Source organism: Mustela nigripes, chromosome 13 (genome assembly GCF_022355385.1).
Source record: "Mustela nigripes isolate SB6536 chromosome 13, MUSNIG.SB6536, whole genome shotgun sequence".
Lineage (NCBI taxonomy): Eukaryota > Metazoa > Chordata > Mammalia > Carnivora > Mustelidae > Mustela > Mustela nigripes.
The window spans coordinates 50,853,899-50,866,015 of record NC_081569.1 but is presented as its reverse complement, the minus strand read 5'-3'; the positions used below and the strand labels follow the sequence as shown (position 1 = coordinate 50,866,015).

The following is a 12,117-nucleotide window of genomic DNA, read 5'->3' as shown; positions in this document are numbered from 1 at the left end:
GAATTAAATCTTGCCATTTGCAATAACATGGATGGAACTAAGTGTATATTATATGTGTTATGCTAAATGAAATGTCAGTCAGGAAAGGACAGATACCATAGGATTTCACTCATGTGTAACACTTAAGAAAGAAAACAGATTAACATATGGGAAGGGGGGAAAGGATAAAAGGAGAGAGATGAAAAAAGCTATAGAGGACTCTTAATGATAGAGAACAAACTGAGGGTTAATGGAGGGAGCTGGGTGGGGAATGGGATAGATGGGTGATAGGCATTAAGGAGGGCACTTATGATGAGCACTGGGTATTGCATGTAACTGATGAACTACTGAGATCTACTCCAGAAATCAATATTTCACCATATGTTTACTACCTAAAAATTAAATTAAAATATTAAAAAAAAGAAGTGTTTCTGAACTTCAATGCTTTTGGTGATTTGTACTTTATTTTTCTTCAAATTGTGTCTTCTGGAAACTTTCTGGAATCCATATTCCAGACAAGGAAACTCTGTAATAATGGTGCCTCAAAATTTATTACTCTTTACTAGTTCCTCAGAGAACATGCAATCATTAACTTTTTAAAGATTCATTGCCTTGGAGGAGAGGAACTTTCCTAATGCTATAGAGCCCAATTCTCACGAGAACATGTGATAAAGTATATTCTTAATTTTTGTAAGGCAATAAAACTCTTTATCCAGCTGGACAAAGAAGTATATGGTTCATCAAACATGTTCTTTAAAGATTTGGTAGGTTTCAAAATAATGTTATCTTTACCTTGTGAGCACTGCAGAAGGTCATAACACCTCTGTGTCAATCCCTTTAATTCCGAAATTTCTCAGTGTTGGTTCATTAATGCTCCTGGTTTGGAATATTTAAAAAATATATACATACTACAAAAAGAAACACAAAGACAGCTTCCACCAAATCATTCTAAAAGTCTTTTCCAAGCGCTGGTGTGGACAATAGGTTGGAAGAAAAATTGCTTTTGAAAATTTCATGTTTGTGTCCCAAATGTAAACCCTCATCCCTGCGTATTGCCACACACACAAAAAAAAAATTCAGGGAACTCAGATCCCTGACCTCTTTTCCATGAGCATGTGGATGAATACAACTACTTACAATAACAACAAAAAGTATTTGGCTTCTGTTTTATGGTGCAAATTTTTAACTTAAAAAATGATATTTTTTAGTATATGTGCTGCTGAAGCGAGCACAAAATGATATTTTTTTTTTAAATTCCAAATTTCATGGGAGTGGAGGTCTTCAAAAAATAAACTCCCACACCTAGCTGTTATTTTGCAAACTGTTTCAGGTAAAAGATTGTGAAAATTTAAAGCCACCGGTTCCAACAGAAGACACTGCAACACTGTAATATTAAAAGTCAGTGCTGGTGAGTAACATTATGGTATGACATTTTATGATGCTTAAGCTAACAGAAATAGCAATAGAAATGAGGCATGTTGGCCTTAAAATTACTTACTATACAACATGTCTATTTATTTTTCATATTTAAATTATATATTAAGCAACATATTTAACTGGGATGTAAATAGTAAAATCAAAACCTTCTTTACTGAGTCTATTGCCCTATAAGATGGGTTTAGGATAAGAAACTAGTAATGTATTAAGTATTAACTTTATGTTTTATGTTATCCAGAAACTATCATACATTGTCCCTGCTCCAAAATAATAAGCTTTACAAAATGAGTTTAACTTGGGGTGCCTGGGTGGCTCAGTTGATTAAATGTCCAACTCTTGATTTCAGCTTAGGTCATGATCTCAGGGTCATGAGATCTAGCCCTGCATCGCACTCCATGCTCAGTGTGGAACCTGCTTAAGATTCTCTCCCTTTCCCTCAGCCCCCTCCTCCATCTCTCTCTCTCTCTCTCTCTCTCTCTCTCTTTTTCTTTCTAAAAGAAAAAAAGAATTTAACTTTACTTAGTTCTATCATGGTACCATAATGAGGAAGAGATTCAGAAGCAGGCAAAGTTTGCTTCTGTGCAGCCAGCTGCCTACTATACCCAAAACTCAGAGTACGTAACCAAGAACAAGTAGACTACACTCTCTTCCTGATGATTCTTCTGAAAAATGACCCCATGTTCATTGCCTTTTCTTCATTCGAAAAAGGAGCACATTTAAAACTAGTCCTAACTGATAACAATATGTCTCTTGACCTTGCAGGTTACTGACCCAATGAATGTTTCTGAGTCATACTTCAGCTTTGCTTCTGTAAGAGAATTTATACTCCTAGGTTTTTCTTGTGAGTGGAAGATTCAGATCCTTCTCTTCTCACTCTTCACCACAACATATGTTTTGACTGTAACAGGGAATGGGGCCATTGCTTGTGCTTTGTGGTGTGAATGCTGACTCCATGTCCCCATGTACATTTTCCTGGGAAATTTCTCCTTTCTAGAGATTTGGTATGTCTCTTCTACAGTTCCCAAGATGTTGGTCAATTTCCTCTCATATAAAAAGACCATCTCCTTTACTGGATGTTTCCTCCAATTTTATTTCTTTTTCTCTTTGGGAACATCTGAATGTTTCCTCTTGGCTGTCATGGCCCTTGATCGGTACCTTGCTATCTGCCATCCCTTGCACTACCCTAACGTCATGACTGGACACTTCTGTACCAAACTGGTCATTATCTGTTGGGTTTGTGGATTTCCGTGGTTCCTGATCCCCATTGTATTCATCTCTCAGATGCCGTTCTGTGGTCCAAACATTATTGACCATGTTGTATGTGACCCAGGGCCACTGTTTGCATGGGCATGTACCTCTGCTCCAACAATCCAACAGCTTTGCTATACTTTAAGCTCATTAGTTATCTTTGGTAACTTCCTTTTTATCCTTGGGTCCTATACACTTGTCCTATTAGCTGTGTTGTGTATGCCTTCATCCACTGGGAGACACAAGGCCTTCTCAACCTGTGGGTCTCATTTGGCTGTGGTATCACTATTCTATGGCTCTCTGATGATCATGTATGTGAACCCAGGACTTGGGCATTCTGCTGGTATACAGAAAGTTGCAACTTTGTTCTATACTATGGTAAATCCATTCTTCAACCCCCTCATCTATAGCCTTCGGAATAAGGAGATAAAAGCAGCCTTAGTATCATCGAAACTATACTGGATGATCCCCCCCGTTATCAGGCCAGTATAGTATCACAAAAAGCAATCAGGATTGTATAGTTATTCAAATATTCAAATATAAGTCTAGTTATGTTAACTCTATCAGCTTATGAAATAAAACATCTATGTGGCCACTTATAATCATAAAGTGGCCGGATTATACAGATAAATGGAAGTACTGGGTTCTTCTTTGGCACTTAGAGTGTAATGAACTAGGGAATGTACACATTTGGGTGTTTTCTGGGTAGTTCATATGGTACTTGTGTGACAAAAATTTCTGTGTCCCATTTGATGATTTATATTAATAGTTCTGGGATCAATTATATTATCTCATTTTGTTTTAGTTATTTATAAATAAAAGGAAAAATGTATTTATTTCTGTTTCTTATTGACTCTATTATTTCAGTGATTAGGTTATCCCTGCTAAATAAACCCTTAAAGCAATGATCTAAAATTTCTATAGGAGCATAATGTTATGCTAGCCTAATGACATTTAGACATACGTTGTTTGTTTTCCTTACACATTACCCCTTTCTAAGCTCCTTAAGGGGCTAATTCTAATTCTAACAACATCAGTCAAAATATTCAGATATACAGTATTCTGAGTGTCAATATTTTTACCTAAACAAAGGTTCACTGGAGTGTACATGTTTTAGTAAACAAAGGTTCACTAAAAGCTTAATTGGTCATTTGTGTTTTCTTCCTAAAAAGTGGAGAGGGAAATGATCTACTTTATAATAAATTACTTAAGTTCAAAAAAACAAGTTGATAGTTCATTATTATTTGTTGCTGCAACAGTATTAAAGAACAGTAAGGGAAATTGTTAAATTGTTACAGTGATGCAATACACTTTACATTTTCATTTATATGTATGTATATTTGATATGAAATTTGTTCATACATTATACCAACTTTTTATGACCATTGCTTTTTAGGAACTTTAATATTCCATTCAACCAGTGTGGTATGGATTGTAAATTTTTATGTGGTAAGATCAATATTTTCCTAGAAGTAGGACTATTCTTCCAAGTACCTTGAAACTTACTTTTGCAGGATGTAAGAAAGGGACTTTCCAGAAAATGGATTAGGAGAAAAATGCATGTCACCAACTACATAATAATGATAGCTTAGAATTAATTAATTAATGATAGCTTAGAATTTCTGAATCCAGGGATTCAGAAACTCTTCCACCCACTAGCCATCATTTTGTTATACAGTAACTTCCATTATTTTTATTGTAAAAATTAATATCTCAATTAAATCTTCATAAAGTTTTGTCTGATGATGTCTTGCAAATTAGATTAGGACTCATCATCTAATCTAAAACTGCCTCTGGGAAATCCAGGATGTGAGACTACTATATGCATGTATCAATTTTCCCACTGGGGTTTCTATCTTAGAATAGTTTCTTGAGAGAGAAAGGGTTTCTCAGTTTAAAATATAAGGCTGCACTTGTGATTTTTGAAATGGACACACTCTGATTCATATCATGCTTGACCTGCCTGAAACTCTTTTTGAATTTTTTTTTTGCCTCCTTTTGGAGCAAAAATTACATAATTTTGATTATGAAGATATTAAAATATTTCTCATCATCACATTCATTCATTTATCTTAAGTACCACATGAGGTGCTTTGTTGAAGTTTGGGAAACAAATCTATATTTAATTTTTCCGTACACATTCACAAGTTTTGACTAAAATCTTAGGCTTTGTAGTGTTTCTTTTTTTTGTTTGTTTTGTTTTCTTGTTCTTTGTTTTTGTCTTTCAAGCATTTTCTAGCCACTGACTCAGTCTCTCTTGTTGTTTATTTGGATATAAATATTTGCTTGAATATCAATCTCCTAAAGTGGTGTCATTGAGAAAAGGGTCTAGTTCTTAATTTCCATCACTGTATTCATTTTCTTATTTTACACTCAACACATGCATGGCAGAGTGTGTTACCTGCATACTTACTATCCATTTTTCTTATCTTCCTTCTTAATACAATCTCAATTCTATTCTGGTGGCAATATACCCAGTTTGAAAAAATCAAATGTAGTATCCTTTATATAGGGATAATTGTGTGGATGAATTGAGAGAGTGTGCCAAAGTATTTTATAAGTGATAAAAAGCTTTCCAAGTGAAAAATATTAATTGAAATCAGTTGCATACATACTATGTATAGGATTATATTCTGATTATCACAGCCATTCTGTGAGGAAGATATTATCATTAGCTCTAGTTTAAAGATTTAAATGGCAAGCAAGAAAGAATAACTTGTCCATCCTTAAGAAAAATTAATGATTGGGATGATAAAAAAATATTTTAATATCTTTATAACTAAATTTGTATAATTGCTACTCCAAAAACCAGCAAAAATTTTTCAAACATGGCTTCAATCAAGTCAAGCATGATATGAATCAGAGTGTGGGGAACCTTTCCATCTTTGGAATACTAAATTGCCCAAACTTAGTCCTGGCTCTGATTTCATGATTTTCTTCCATGTGTTAATGGCTCATATCCTCTGGAAAAGAAGATCTTACCATTCAGATAGAAATCTACCATTCTCTTTCTTCTTCTTTCTCCTCTATACCCCCAGCCTTGGTTTGAAGGTCAAATTCCCTCTAGTAAGATTATGGGCTCTTTTTCGATCTTCCTGCTACAGAGTAGTTTAATACTAAGACTACCAAGAAGCTGGAGAGGGAAGTCATAGAAATGGTGGAGCTAGGGCATTGCTCTTATGGCAAAGAAGAAAGAAACTCCCCTGGAAAATGGAGAAGAATCTTATTCTTTCAAGTATCAGAAGAACATGATACAGAAGCAGTGAGAACAGAAATCCCCAAACCAGACAAGGAAAGAAGAAATCATGAAGTAGAAAAAGTTGATAAGGCGGAAAAGAGAGAAAAAAAATCGTGCAGATTTGGTAGAAGTTACAAAGTTAACAAAGCACTCTCCTCTTTCCCCTAGCTCTTCCCAACTTTAATTTAAGAGGGTGTCACATCTATGTGTGAGAGAGGGCATAGGCTATTGTGGAGGAAAGAATCACAGAAGAAAGGCATTTATATCCTTGTTGTAGGAGATGAGAAAGAACTCTTCCTGTGAAATTTCAACTCTATCTCATTTCCTCTGCTCAAAAGTAAACTAACTGCTACCCCAATACCAGGTAAGCTTTGTGGACAAGATAGAACAAGTAGCAGAAACTGATAAGGATGAAAACAAAAACAGAGAATCTCCCCTACATAGAAATGATGGCCCCCTGTAGGGGAAGCCAGAGGCCTCATGCTAGTTAGGTAGTGGCAGAGATTAAGGGAAACATTTGGCTAAAACTTTAATTTAACTTGCCAAATGAGGAAATGTCATTTGTGGACAATCTGAGTGATGGCTCAGGTAATTCCATCAAATACAAATTTCCTAAGGACAAAGGATACTCACTCTACAGTCCAGAATAGTTCGGTATTCCTAGGATCTCTGCCCAAGTGACGTTATGTCTCCTTGGTCTGAGATCTATTTCAGGCTTTGAAATCTTCTAGATACTAGAATAGAAAAGGATCAAGAATAACAGGGCATTCTATTTTTTTTAAGATTTTATTTATTTATTTGTCAGAGAGAGAGATCACAAGTAGGCAGAGAAGCAGGCAGAGAGAAATGAGGAAGCAGGCTCCCTGCTGATCAGAGAGCCTGAGGCAGGGCTTGATCCCAGGACCCTGAGATCATGACCTGAGCCAAAGGCAGAGGCTTTAACCCACTGAGCCATCCAGGCGCCCCACAGGGCATTTTAGTTGACACAGTGAGAGACTACAGTGTAAGCACAAGAAACAGCCTTTCTAAAATGCAAGGGGGTTACTGAGGAGCCCAAGGAAGAAAGTAGCAGTGGTTGTAGTGACTGAGCAGAGCACAGTGACAGGATGCTTCCTACATCAACACATCAACTATGTACTTAAGTCCATATCTGAAGGGATCCCCCTCTAAAGAGGAAGATTGTTCTCTCTCCAGTTAGTGTCGGTATGGAGACCTGTTCAACCCATGCCAGTGAAACAGTTTGCTGACTAAATTTTAAAAACCACTGGTATCAGGAAAGGTTCAGCACATCCTCTGTACTGGAAAACTTTGCACCAAAGAGAGGTATGACTTATCTCAAGACTCTGATCAGTGATGTTCATATAGTGAGAGGAGTCTTTCATGAGAATCTGAATTATCCAGAACAAAAAGTTGTGACTGCTGGGCAATTCAAAATTGGTTTGATCCATAGGCAACAAGTTATTGCATTGGAGACATGGCCAGCTTAGCCCTATTGTAGGGCAGTTTGATAAGGACATTCTTAACTCAGGATACACATACAAATTTGAAGCATTTGAGCATGAAAAAAATGCTTACATTAACCCAGGTTCTGCCACTGAAGCATATAATTTCTCAGCAACAAACATTACTCCTTCATTTGTATCAGTGGATATTCAGGCTTCTACAGTTGTCCTTTACATGTATCAGCTAATTGGAGATGATGTAAAAGTAAAAGGAATTGAATACAAAAACGTCTTAAAGCCAGGCCTGTCTTGCTGTTTTTTTTTTTTCATTCCCCTGTTCAAATCAAATAATTAAGCATTTATGAACCACAAGATCATATCATTTTTATGATATTTTACAGTAAAATATAATATTGCTTTCTGTTAATACAATGTTCTGAGCTTCTTATAAACTATGAGAATATATTCCATTTCTTGTATTATTTCTATGAAAAAAATATCCACCACACAGTAAATGGTCATGTGCTAAGTAAAACGTACTCTTGCAAATACCCTCAGAGTTGATATTTGGAACTTCACTACAAAAACGTAGTGCATGAAGAAAAAGAATCTAGATTTTCTTGTATACATTTTTCTCTTTGGTAATAAATAGTTACCTTTCATTTATAAAAACAAACAAATAAAACATAAAATGCAAGGGACCAGCCAGCAAAATAGAATGACTCAGCATCAAGTATGTCAAGTGACATTCACAATGAGGCTGATAATTTGGCAAGGTCAAATCATCTAGACAATGCCTCCCCTGGCCCTTCTCCTCAGGCCTCTTCTGAAATTTTCACTGAACCTGAAGCACATACAAATCTGGTGGTCAAGGAAAGGGAGCTTTAGTGCTTCTGAAACCAGCTTTATGTGATCACCCCAGCATATTATCCTCATGGTGAACTCAAGTTCAGGAGCCAGAAAAGTCTGTATCTTTTAATACCAGATCCTCCTTTGCCCAAAGGCATGACTTACTGAATAAGCCCCAACTACCAGGAGGACAATGCCCTCACTGTTGTTAGTTGCCATCTCTCTTTGCTAGACTGGCCTCCTGCCTCAATCTTTTCTAGGACCTAGAAGGGGTGCATATGGTGGTTGGTCATTTCATAAGGAGGAACTAGAGACCTTACCATTGGAGAAGAATAAGAAAGCAGTGAGAAAGTGTCAGTGGGACCTCCTACCTCTATCACTATATTCTGAACTCAAAAGTATGAAGATTTCATTTTTGTTTTACTGCTTTTCCTCTGTTTCATTCTCTAATGCACTTTTTCCACTTCCTTTGTATTTTACCTGAAGTAACTTCTCCCATTCCTTGGGTTGCCTCTTTGTTTTCTTGACTGTTTCATTTGCTGTGCAGAAGCTTTTGATCTTGATGAAATCCCAAAGTTCTTTTTGCTTTTGTTTACTTTGCCTTTGGAGACATCTCTTAAAAGAAGTTGCTGTGGCTGATGTCTAAGAGGTTACTGCCTATGTTCTCCTCTAGGATTTTGATGGATTCCTGTCTCTGAGTCGCTGAGGTCTTTTATCCTTTTCGAGTTTATCTTTGTGGACAGTGTAAGAGAATTCATTTTTCTACATATAGCTGTCCAGGTTTCCCAGCATAATTTATTGAAGAGACTGTTTGTTTTCCACTATATATTATTTCCTGTTTTGTCAAAAATTATTTGACCATAGAGTTGAGAGTCCATATCTGGGCTCTTTACTCTGTTCCACTGGCCTATGTGTCTGTTTTGAAACTAGAGAAAAAGTAGAATGAATCAATGAAACTAGAAGCTGTTTTTTGGAAGAATCAATAAGATAGATAAACCATTGGCCACATTAATCCAAAAGAAAAATGATAAAGCCCAAATTCATAAAATTATGAATGAAAAAGGAGATCACAACAAAAACCAAGGAAGTAGAAACACTCATCAAAAGTTATTATTAACAGTTATATGCCAATAAGTTAAGCAACCTAGATGGAATGGATGCATTCCGGGAAAACTATAAACTCCCAAAATTGAACCAGGAAGAAATTGACAACCTGAATAGACCACTTTCTAGTAACGAGATTGAAGCAGTGATCAAAAACCTCCCAAAAAACAAGAGCCCAGAACCTGACGAATTCCCTGGGGAATTCTACCAAACTTTCAAAGAAGAAATAACACCTATTCTCCTGAAACTGTTTCAAATAATTGAAGCAGAAGGAAAACTTCCAGACTCTTTCTATGAAACCAGCATTACCCTGATCCCCAAACCAGGCAAAGACCCTATCAAAAAGTAGAATTTCAGAAAAATATCCCTGATGAATATGGATGCTAAGATTCTCAACAAGATCCTAGCAAGCAGGATCCAACAGCACATTAAAAAGATTATCCACTATGATCAGGTGGGATTCATTCATGGGTTGCAAGGATGGTTCAACATTCACAGGTCAATCAACGTGATAGAACAAATCAATAAGAGAATAGAGAAGAACCACATGGTCCTCTCAATTGATGCAGAAAAAGCATTTGACAAAATCCAGCATCTGTTCCTGATTAAAAAGCTTCAAAGTATATGGATAGAGGGAACATTCCTGAACCTCATCAAATCTATCTATGAAAGACCCACAACAAATATCATCCTAGTGGGAAAAATCTCAGAGCCTTCCCTTTGAGATCAGGAACACAAAAATGATGCCCACTCTCACCACTCTTGTTCAACATTGTATTACAAGTCCTAGCAACAGCAATCAGACAACAAAGAGAAACAAAAGGTATCCAAATCAGCAATGAAGAAATCAAACTCTCTCTCTTCACAGAAGACATGATACTTTATATGAAAAGTCAAAAGACTCCACCACCAAACTACCAGAACTCATACAGCAATTCAGCAATGTGGCAGGATACAAAGTCAATGTACAAAAATCAGTGGCTTTCTTATACACTGACAATGAAAATACAGAAAGGGAAATTAGAGAATTGATTCCATTTATTATAGTACCAAGAACTATAAGATACCTGGGAATAAACCTAACCAAAGAGGTAAAGGATCTGTACTCCAGGAACTACAGAACACTCATGAAAGAAGTTGAAGAAGACACAAAAAGATGGAAGACCATTTCATGCTCTTGGATCGGAAGAATAAACATTGTGAAAATGTCTATACTGCCTAGGATACAAAGTCAATGTACATAAATCAGTGGCTTTCTTATACACTCACAGTAAAAATACAGAATGGGAAATTAGAGAATCGATTCCATTTACTGTAGCACCAAGAACCATAAGTTACCTGGGAATAAACCTAACCAAAGAGGGAAAGGATCTGTAGTCGAGGAACTACAGAACACTCATGAAAGAAATTGAAGAAGACACAAAAAGATGGAAGACCATTCCATGCTCTTGGATCAGAAGAATAAACATTGTTTAAAAGTCTATACTGCCTAGAGCAATCTATACTTTTAATGCCATTCCGATCAAAATTCCACAGGTATTTTTCAAAGAGCTGGAGCAAATAATCCTAAAATTTGTATGGAATCAGAATAGACCCCGAATCACTAAGGAAACGTTGAAAAACAAAAATAAAACAGGGAGCATCATGTTACCTGATTTTGAGCTTTAACTACAAAGCTGTGATCACCAAGACAGCATGGTACTGGCATAAAAAAAAAAAAAAAAAAAAAAAGATAATAACCTTCTGCACAGCAAAGAAAACAATCAGGAAAACAAAGGCAACCCACAGTATGGGAGAAGATACTTGCAAGAGACATAACAGATAAAGGAATGGCATCAAAGATGTATAAAGAACTTCTCAAACTCAACACCCAAAAATCAAACTATCTAGTCAAGAATGAGCAGAAGAAATAAAGGGGTACTTCTCTAAAGTAAGTAAAGTAAGTCATACAAATGGCCAACAGACACATGAAAAGATGCACGACATCACTTGTCATCAGGGAAATACAAAGCAAAACTAAAATGAGATACCACCTTACACCAGTTAGAATGGCTAAAATTAATAAGGCAAGGAACAACAAATGTTGGTGAAGATGTGGAGAAAGGGGAATCTCTGCCACCATTTGTGGGAATGCAACTGATACAGCCACCCTCGAAAAGTTAAAAATAGAGCTACTCTCTATGAACCAGCAATTGCACTACTGGGTATTTACCCCAAATATGCAGATGTAGTAAAAAGAAGGAGCATGTGCACCCCAGTGTTTGTAGCATCAACGTTCACAATAGCCAAACTGTGGAAGGAACCAAGATGTCCTTTAACAGATGAATGGATAAAGAAGATGTGGTTTGTGTATACAATGGAATATTATTCGGCCATCAGGAAGGATGAATCCATACCATTTACAATGACATGGATGGAACTGGAGGGTATTATGCTAAATTATAGAAGTCAATAAGAGAAAGACAATTAGATGGTTTCACTCCTGTGGAATGTATAAGAAATAGTTCAGTGTTAGTGTATAAGAAAGCCACTGATTTCTGCACATTGACTTTGTATCCTGCCAAGTTGCTGAATTGCTGTATGAGTTCTAGTAGTTTGGGGGTGGAGTCTTTTGGGTTTTCCATATAAAGAATCATGTCATCTGTGAAGACAGAGAGTTTGACTTCTTCATTGCCAATTTGGATACCTTTTATTTCTCTTTGTTGTCTGAGTGCTGTTGGTAGGACTTCTAATACTATGTTGAACAAGAGTGGTGAGAGTGGGCATCCTTGTCGTGTTCCTGATCTCAACGGTAAGGCTGCAAGCTTTTTCCCATTGAGG

At 36.5% G+C, this 12,117-nt stretch overlaps 1 pseudogene; it reads left to right on the top strand.

The window, feature by feature from the left end:
- The first annotated feature begins 2,190 nt into the window (after window positions 1–2,190).
- Window positions 2,191–7,699, top strand: LOC131999312 (olfactory receptor 11H12-like; annotated as a pseudogene).
- Window positions 7,700–12,117: the final 4,418 nt, after the last annotated feature.